Source organism: Sinocyclocheilus anshuiensis, unplaced genomic scaffold, assembly GCF_001515605.1.
Source record: "Sinocyclocheilus anshuiensis isolate Anshui unplaced genomic scaffold, SAMN03320099.WGS_v1.1 scaffold300, whole genome shotgun sequence".
NCBI classification, from domain to species: Eukaryota; Metazoa; Chordata; class Actinopteri; order Cypriniformes; family Cyprinidae; genus Sinocyclocheilus; species Sinocyclocheilus anshuiensis.
In genome coordinates, this window is record NW_015557379.1 from 1,771,831 (window position 1) to 1,780,607 (window position 8,777).

Sequence of the window (8,777 nt, forward strand, 5' to 3'; positions counted from 1 at the left end):
TTGCATTCAAATTTGTTAATAGCCTACCTTACTATAGGTTAGGGATCACTTTATCAGCTATTATTCATGCAACAATACATATTACTTTTATAGTTTTCATTAATAACCATTGCTACATAGCCTAGTTGATAACTTTGTCTAGTGCTCTTACGAATGTTTTAGCTTTGTGAAAATTTAACTACTATACTGAATGAAATAGCATAGACTTCTTCATGGCTAGTGTTTGCATATTTCATTTCATTCTGTAACGTACTTGCTCAACAGATCTGTGTACTAGTGTTAAATGCTACTGTTTTGACAGCGTTGATAACGTTTATGACAGATAATATCATGATAATTTTTGTGTTTCCCTTGTCAGGAATGTCGTATCCTGTCAGCAAAAACCTGTTCATGGGCTTTTTTGATTGCTTTCAGTTTAAGTGCCAGATGTGTTGCCAGATATTGATGCTAAAACAAACAAAAAACTGTTAAATTAAGTGGGAAAGGCAAGTCCAAAAATGCTTATAATAGCTGGATCTGGCAACACGGAGGCTGCGCCCGCGCCCTCACTCACAGCTCTCTCAAGCCTCGTTCACTCCACCAGCGTCTCGCAGCGATCATGTTCATACCACGGACGCTAAACATTCTTGCAAAATCTCTCAAAATCTGTATCTTCGTCTGATACAGGCTCAAACATATAAGGTTGGATGCCTAATCTCTCCATCGTTCACGCCGGACAGTATTGATCTGTTTGCTGTGTGAGTTACTGAAATGAGCCCGCACTGTGAAACAGCCAATCAGAGCAGAGCTCAACATTATTATTCATGACCCTTCCAAATAAGGTAATTACAGACCATTTAATTCTAGGGACAAATCCTAGGGTTGTAAATGGACATGTAAAAAGTTTTGCCCTTACCTAAGCCACATACCTTCTATGTAGATATCAGAGAACAGTTTCAAATATTTTACCAATGCATTCTATGACACCTTTAAAAATACAGGTTCTAAAACAGGGTTTTCATGGCAGTGACAGACCAAAAAAACGTTTAAAGGGGTCATAGGATGCCCATTTTCCACAAGTTGATATGGCTTTACGCTTCTTAAAATAAAGGTTCCAAAAAGGGTGTTTTTCACAGTGAAGCCATAGAAGAACCATTTTTGGCTCCCCAAAGAACCTTTCAGTGAACAGTTCTTTAAAAGAATTTTTTTTTCTTAAAGTGAAGAACATTTTAAAAACTTAAAGAAACTTTTTGCATTATAAAGAACATTTTGTGCTATTGAAAGTTTCAAATGTAAGGTTTTTCATGGAACCATCAATGTCCCAAATGGGTTTTTTTGCAACGATGCCATCATAGGAGAACCATTTTTGATTCCTCAAAGAACCTTTCAGTGAACAGTTCTTAAAAGAACCATTTAGAAGAACATTTTAGTAATCTGCAGAACCTTTTTCCACTAAGAACCTTTTGTGGAATGGAAAGGTTCCATAGTTGTTAAAGGTTCTTCATGGAACCACAATGCCAATAAAAAGCATTATTTTTAAGAGTGTACAAATGATCATTAGTGCATTTATAGGGCAATCTAAAAGTGTTAAAACACTTCAGTTAGACATGGCATCTAAAATCAGATGGAATTATAAAGCAGGGACATCCTCTTTTCCTTTTTACATAGCTTTTGGCTGTGACTGTAATCATGCTTCAAAATCATTCAGTTTGTCCTACATAAGTTCATATTTTGGTTTTAGGGGGAAACAAAGTTGACTGCAGGCAGTGTGAATAGGCCGGTTACACTCTAAGACGCTCTGACCGAGTGTTAGACAGATAGGAATGCGTAATTTGCATTTTGAGGGTGAATTTTGAGCACAACTGGTCTTATAGTCTACCTAATATTTTATCAATATTTCTTGCAGTTGTGTCTGAATGTATTATAAATATATTACATTGGGGGGCCTTAATTTGGTGTTTAGATTTGGGGATCTCAGCATACAAAATCTCAGCTTTGATCAAATCAGAAATCTGCTACACTGGAAGTGGTTTTTCTGTAATATTGCATGGAGGATATTCTTCTGCAGACATTGTCAGTACCCTGTAATCTTTGTACTGTCAACAACACAAGCATCATATGATAGATGTTGACAGCAAATATTTTTCAGTGTTAGTGAGCGTTTTATAGGTGTGGAATCGAATCAAGTGTTAACCTTCAGCTCAATGACCTCTCAAGGGAAAGACAGAGAGAGAAAGAAAACGAGGGGAGGGCAGCATGAAAATGTGTGGAGAGTAAAATAAAGGAAGAAAAGAGCAGACTAAACATTACACCACAAAGCTTTTGATATATATATTTTTTTATGTAAATGTAAAAAACAAAAAAAATGTAGATTTTTGCAGTGTTCTGCAGTGTGTTGTGTATTAATTGGTTTCAAATGTATAAAGTAATTACCGTATTGACCCGAATATAAGACGATGTTTTTTTCTTGGGAATACATCTGAAAAAACGCGGTCGTCTTATTTATATTCAGGGTCTAGACTTTGACATGTCAATAATACACCCACAACAATAGGTGGCGCCAAATACGCATAAAACGAGTGTGCCATGAAATACGTAATGTAATGCGTGTTGTAAAGATCGCGAGGAAAAACAAAAGAGAAAGAAAACCTTACAGCTGCATGAGTCGTGACTGTCACGTTAGCCTGATGGGACCAAACTCCCTTTGTGATTTTAAAACGTAAGACTACCCAGAGTTGAAGACTACAGTAAGATTTAACTTCTACTGTTAATAAGATTTTGGTAGGCTACTATTAGATGGATAGCCTAAATGTCCTAATTCAGATGGGCTACCTGTTTTATTTTTTTTTAATGGTATATCAAAAAATGTATATTTTTTAAATGTGATTGTTGGTACATTTTACCAGTTTTTACCATACTTTCAAAACAAAAATTAAAATAGGAAAAATATGCAATATGAAAATAATTGAAGACAAAATGTGTTTTACTGAGAAAAAACAAGATTTGGTTTTTAAAAAGCCTTTTTCCAAAAGGTACATCTGGAAAAAGGGGGGTCGTCTTATATTCGGGCCAATACGGTAATGCTTTCATTCAGCAAGGATGCATTAAATTCAAAGACATTTATATTGTTACAAAAGATTCCCATTTTTCAAATAAATGCTATTCTCCTGAACTTTCTATTCATTGAGTAATGCTGGGAAAAAAAATGTATCACTGTTTTCACAACAAATAATAATCAGCACAGCTGTTTTCAACATTGATGATAAAAAAAAATGTGAGCAGCAAATCAGCATATTAGAATGATTTCTGAAGGATCACGTGACACTGAAGACTGGAGTAATGATGCTGAAAATTCAGCTTTGCATCACAGGAATAAATTACATTTTACAATATATTACAACAGAAAACAGTTCTTTTAAATTGTAATAATATTTAGCAATATTGCTGTTCTTACTGTATTTCTAATCAAATAAATGTCAATAGCTTACTGAGCAATAACTAACTTCAGCTCTTTAATTGCATCTTAATTTAATTTTCTTGCCATTTGTGAAAATAGTACAAGTGTCTGAGCTTGATCAGGGCAGATTTCCACTTCATTTCCTTAAATTACAACAAAAGAATGTTCATTATATGTATTGAGTTCAAAACAAAATAAACTAATGTGTTTATATTACTAATGTGCCTTTCAGCGTTTGTTCTTTAAGTTTTGTTTCTATCCACTTAAGTATCTACTGTATGTCTTTTTCTGTCTTCCGGCTTCACCGTTTTCTCTTTTTGTCTCTCTCTTCAGGCTCAGAAAGAGAGTCAATTATAGGGCTATAAAGGTCTCTTTAGCCAGAGACGGGCCGCCCGTGTCGGGGGAAGCTGAAAGCTAACGTGATTACCGGGTAAGTTTATAAGCTGTAAGTGCTGAGATGAAGTGAATGCTCTCTCAGAGGAGACAAACAGAAAGATAAACTCTCTTATTCTCTTTCAGAGTGGAACAACTAGCTGCACACAGGAGACACACAGGAAAACTGTATACATGCCTCTGGAGGTTAGCGTTGACGGATCTGTGTCCTGACTACATCCTTTTTCGGGTAATATAAAGCCTGGAGAGATCATGAAGCTTATTTAAAATCCTTTGAAAAAGTCATTTGCTAGGCTATCCATACCAAACTTCTCAAAAAATGTAACTAGATAAGCTATCGGTATTCATTTTGATTCATTTTTTGAGTTCCAAAAAAGCACCATAAAAGTAGTCCAGATAATTCATGCACTATATTTTATGATTTCTGAAGCTATTTGTGTGAGAAACAGGACTAAATTTAGGGCAGTCATTCTTGTCGAAGCTTGTATTGGATCTGTTTTCACTGCAAACAAAGGGTTTTCTTACTTGGTATATTTCATTACAAGTCACATTACAAATTCTTAAATCAGGATTCATTCTTGACATGATGAAATAATTTTTTTTTGTTTTGGGTGAACTATCCCTTTAGATCAAGATACATTTACTTGTAAACCAAATTGACTTAAGATATTAAGTCTTGTTTCCTGAAACATTTATCAAAATTAAGTCAGTTTATGCTTAAAACAAGAAGAAAATATCTGCCAGTGGGAGAAGAAAAAGATTGTTTTCATTTTGAATTAAATGTATGTTTCTTACCACACTGACAGACATTTTTTCTTGTTTTGAGCATAAACTCATTTCACTTTGATACTTGATACTTTACTCACCCTCAACCCTGCTGTTGAACACAAAAGAATATACTTTAAAAGATGTTAGTAACAAGTGTGAGTAGCCATTGACTTCCATAGTATTTTTTTCTATACTATGGAAGTCAATGGCTACCAGCAACTGTTTGGTTACCCACATTCTTCAAAACATCTTCTTCTGTGTTCAGTAGAAGAAAGACACTCATAGAGTTTTGGAACAACTTGAGGGTTGAGTTTTCATTTTTGGGTGAACTATCCCTTTAAGAATTTTTAGATATTTGTACTGGGAAAAAGAGAAAATATACATTTTTTGATTTTTGTTTTACTTGCATAAATGCAAAGTAACGTTTGGTATTAAAACAATTTCATTAAACTGCTAATTGATATGTCCTTTAAGATATGCTACTGTAGCCTATGTAATGCGGTAAAGCAAGTATGTACAAGCAGTGCTTTCCTTCAATGACCCCTCCAGATTTTTCACTAAATGCGTTTTATTTCACCCAGCGGTGAAATCACACATATCTGAGGAGAACCACTGACTAAAAATATCTCCTCTCCACAAATGGAACACCATTCACACACACTTCTGAACAGCCCATACTGTACACGTGTGAGTGAACACACACTCACACAGCTCCGCCCCGGGTTCAGTTTGCCCTCAGTTCTCCTGATCTCCGGCCAATGTCCTGCCAGCGTTCTGGGTGGTCCCATTCCTGTGGTTCTGGCAACCCATCTGTCCACTGAGCCAGAATATTACAAACACACCCATTTACTTGTCTATATGACAGAGTGAGGTTAAATGACTAGATCATGAATGCTAGTGACCCTCCTATCCGGTGGTCCTATGTGCAGTACACGTACACATTGTGAACGGCCATTGTACAGCTCGAGAAGACTTCAAATATAGCGGCCTAGTAGAACCGGTGACGTTTATGGTTGCATTTTGGAGCCTAACAGTGAAAAGCATTGTCCTGCATTGTCCAAGTTGAGCTTCAGGTAGAGTTTGGGTAAATTCCAAATAAATGGTTGCACTGAACCTGCAACCATCACAATTAATTCAGTGGCAAACATTTTGACACATTTCTGCCCAGGGTTGTTTATGGTGTCCAGAATACTCGTCATGCATTTTTATATATTATACTGTATTACAGTAATCAGTCACCACTAAAAATGGGAAATACAGTAAATTATAATGCATATTTATATAAAGTATTTATATATTTTTTATGCAATTCAGTAAAATTACAAAAAATAAAACAGTATTTTTAAAAGGTTGATGTTTACTGTATAATACAGTATTTTTCTATTAAAATATTTTATGTAGTATTACACTAATCAAAATAATCTTTGAAAATAATGGTAATTACAAAAAAACTATAATGCAGTATTTTAAAAAATATATTTTTTTATGTAATTAAGTAAAATTACAAAAAAAGGGAATTACAATAAAAATATATATTTTTTAAGTATTTAAAAAATGTTTATATGATACAGTAGTTTTAATTTTTTTCTATGTAATTTATTGTAATGAAAATTACAGTAATCAGAATCACTTTTGAGAATAATGCGAATTGCCAAAAACATTATAATAGTGTTTATAAAAATATTTGAATGTAATCCAGTTTTTAAATTTCATTTCATGTGATATGAAAATGTTTTATTTAAAAAAAAATGTAATAATTTTTTTTTTAAATATGCAATTTAATAGAATACTGTATTACAGTAATCAGAATCACCATTGAGAATAATGGGAGTTCAACATTTTTTTTTTTTTTTTTTTTTAATAATTAGGTGTAATTGTGTTTATAGGGACTCTGTTAGTCTCAGTCACAAATCAGCCTCAGACCACCCACAGCCCATTCACTGATGGATGCACACAAAAATGGCAAGCACTGACTGAAATTCATCAGATTCGATCAGACTGGCTGGATGTGCATCATTCTGCCTGGAAACAAAGTCATGTTTACGAGCTATACCAGGTTGATACAGCGAGCACTTCTGAGAAAGAGCTAGACCTGATTTTGCAAAAGTTCTCCAGGTTAGTGGCATCAGATCTCTGAAAGATATTCAGAGCTTTGTTTTGGACATACAAAAGTTTGGATTACAAAGTCTCTGCCTTGCTTTTTTGGCAATACAGATGATCACAGATTGACATTGTGACTCATTATTTGAATGAGTGTCTCCATGTTAGTCTATTAATGTCATGTTAAGTTCAAATAAATCTGCGACTAGTTAAAACATAAAAACCAAAACAAATTGCTTTTCATGTCAGTCAGGGGGACTTTTCATGAGTGGGCGGTTCTTGGTTAGAATAAGCTGCAAACTGGACTAGAATTTATGCTGATAGTCAAACATCTGACTATGTGAGACTAGGACTCTGCTGGCCATGTTTTGGTTTATACAGGGATTCTACTTTAGCTACTTGCAGCAACAAAGTGACTACAACTTGTTCGGATGAGCTGACGATTTGTGCATGTTGTGAATGTACCTTCAATACAGATGCTGCATCTATTGCATCTGCCATAATTTCTCACTGATACGCTTCAAACTCGGAAACTAGGGCTTAAAGTTCAGAGTTTCTCACTTGTAATTATGTATTTACACTCCAAAAATATGATTTTTTCAACATGACTCTGTTGGCTCCTGTGGATTCATCTTCCATAAGGTCTTGATATCCAGTACTGAAGCCTGAGTATCACTCTATTGCCGCTCATTCTCTTTCTATCTCTCTATTTTATGAGAACAAATCCAGAATATAGCATTTCGGCTTACCAAAGCTGCGCAAGACCAGCCAAGCAAGTTAATATATCAGCTGGAAACGACAACTGCCTCACCATTGCATACATTTATCAGCTGATTTTCATAACTTTATAACAGCGTGATTTATATTTCTTTAACACCATCCATACTGTACCCATTATTCCTCTCTTAGGATGTGTTTCATGCAGGGGAATTGATTTACGAGTCGGCTACTCTGTTCTGGACTGAGTTACATGCAGCAGTTCACCCCACGAACCGCAAAATGCTGTTGCTTTATATCAACAGGTGTTGATGGATCACATAAAAGAGAGATAGAAACAGACTGAAAGGTGTGTGTGTGAGCGCGAGAGAGAGAGAGAATGAGAAAGACAAGCAGAGAGAGAGAGAGAGAGAGCTCCCATCTGCTCTGCATTAGCCACCGTTCTTCGTGGGTCAAGGTTTTGCTCTTTGTAAATGTATGTTTGTACAGGTTCGTGTCACAATAACTTGCAGAGTAGAAACAGCAGTTTCTCAAATGTGTGCAATTGCTCTCCACTCTGTAACCAACGAGTGATGTTCGCTCCGTCCTCCAGGTCTCCCTTATGTAAGGCTCGTACCCCTACGCCAGCTTCGGCTTCCGCTCTTAATGAGATCCAATTGGAGAAGGGCTGCTCTTGTGGCTTTTCATGGCTGTCACATGTGGAAGTGATTGCCGAATCTCGTGCTGCCGACAGTAAGCTTGAGGACCAGAAAGCCCCGGGTGTGTCTCAGCAGCTCCAGCATAAGCCGTCCAAGAGAGAGCAGTTTGTAACAGAGGCCTCACAGGGGCAGATTCGCTGAAGTACAAGGTATTTCAATGCAAAAAACCAGCGTTATATATTCAGTAAATACCCACAATGCGAATTGTCCTGGTACTATATGCACTGGTATATTAAAGGGTCTGTTCAGGTGCTGCAATCATGTTTCATGAAAATTGCATTTATCACAGATTGTCATTGCTGTGGTGTAGAGAAGATAATGATAAATTATTTAAATTTAAGTATTTTAAATATTTGGTGTACTGCTTTAAAGGTATGCTGATTTGAATAAAAAAAATCATTATAATGCAGCATTTAAAAAAATATTTGTATGTAATTTATGGTAATGAGAGTGAATGGGGGTACAGTTATTTTTATTTATTTATTTAAAAATCCAGACACACTACTGTATTGATTTGAGAGTTTGGGGGTAAATGGAGGCTTAATATATATATAATATAATTATTGAATTATTTAAATAATATATACATGAATAAATACATTTGTAAATATATTCAAATGAAATACAGTTATTTTAAACTGTAATAATATTTAACAATTTTATTC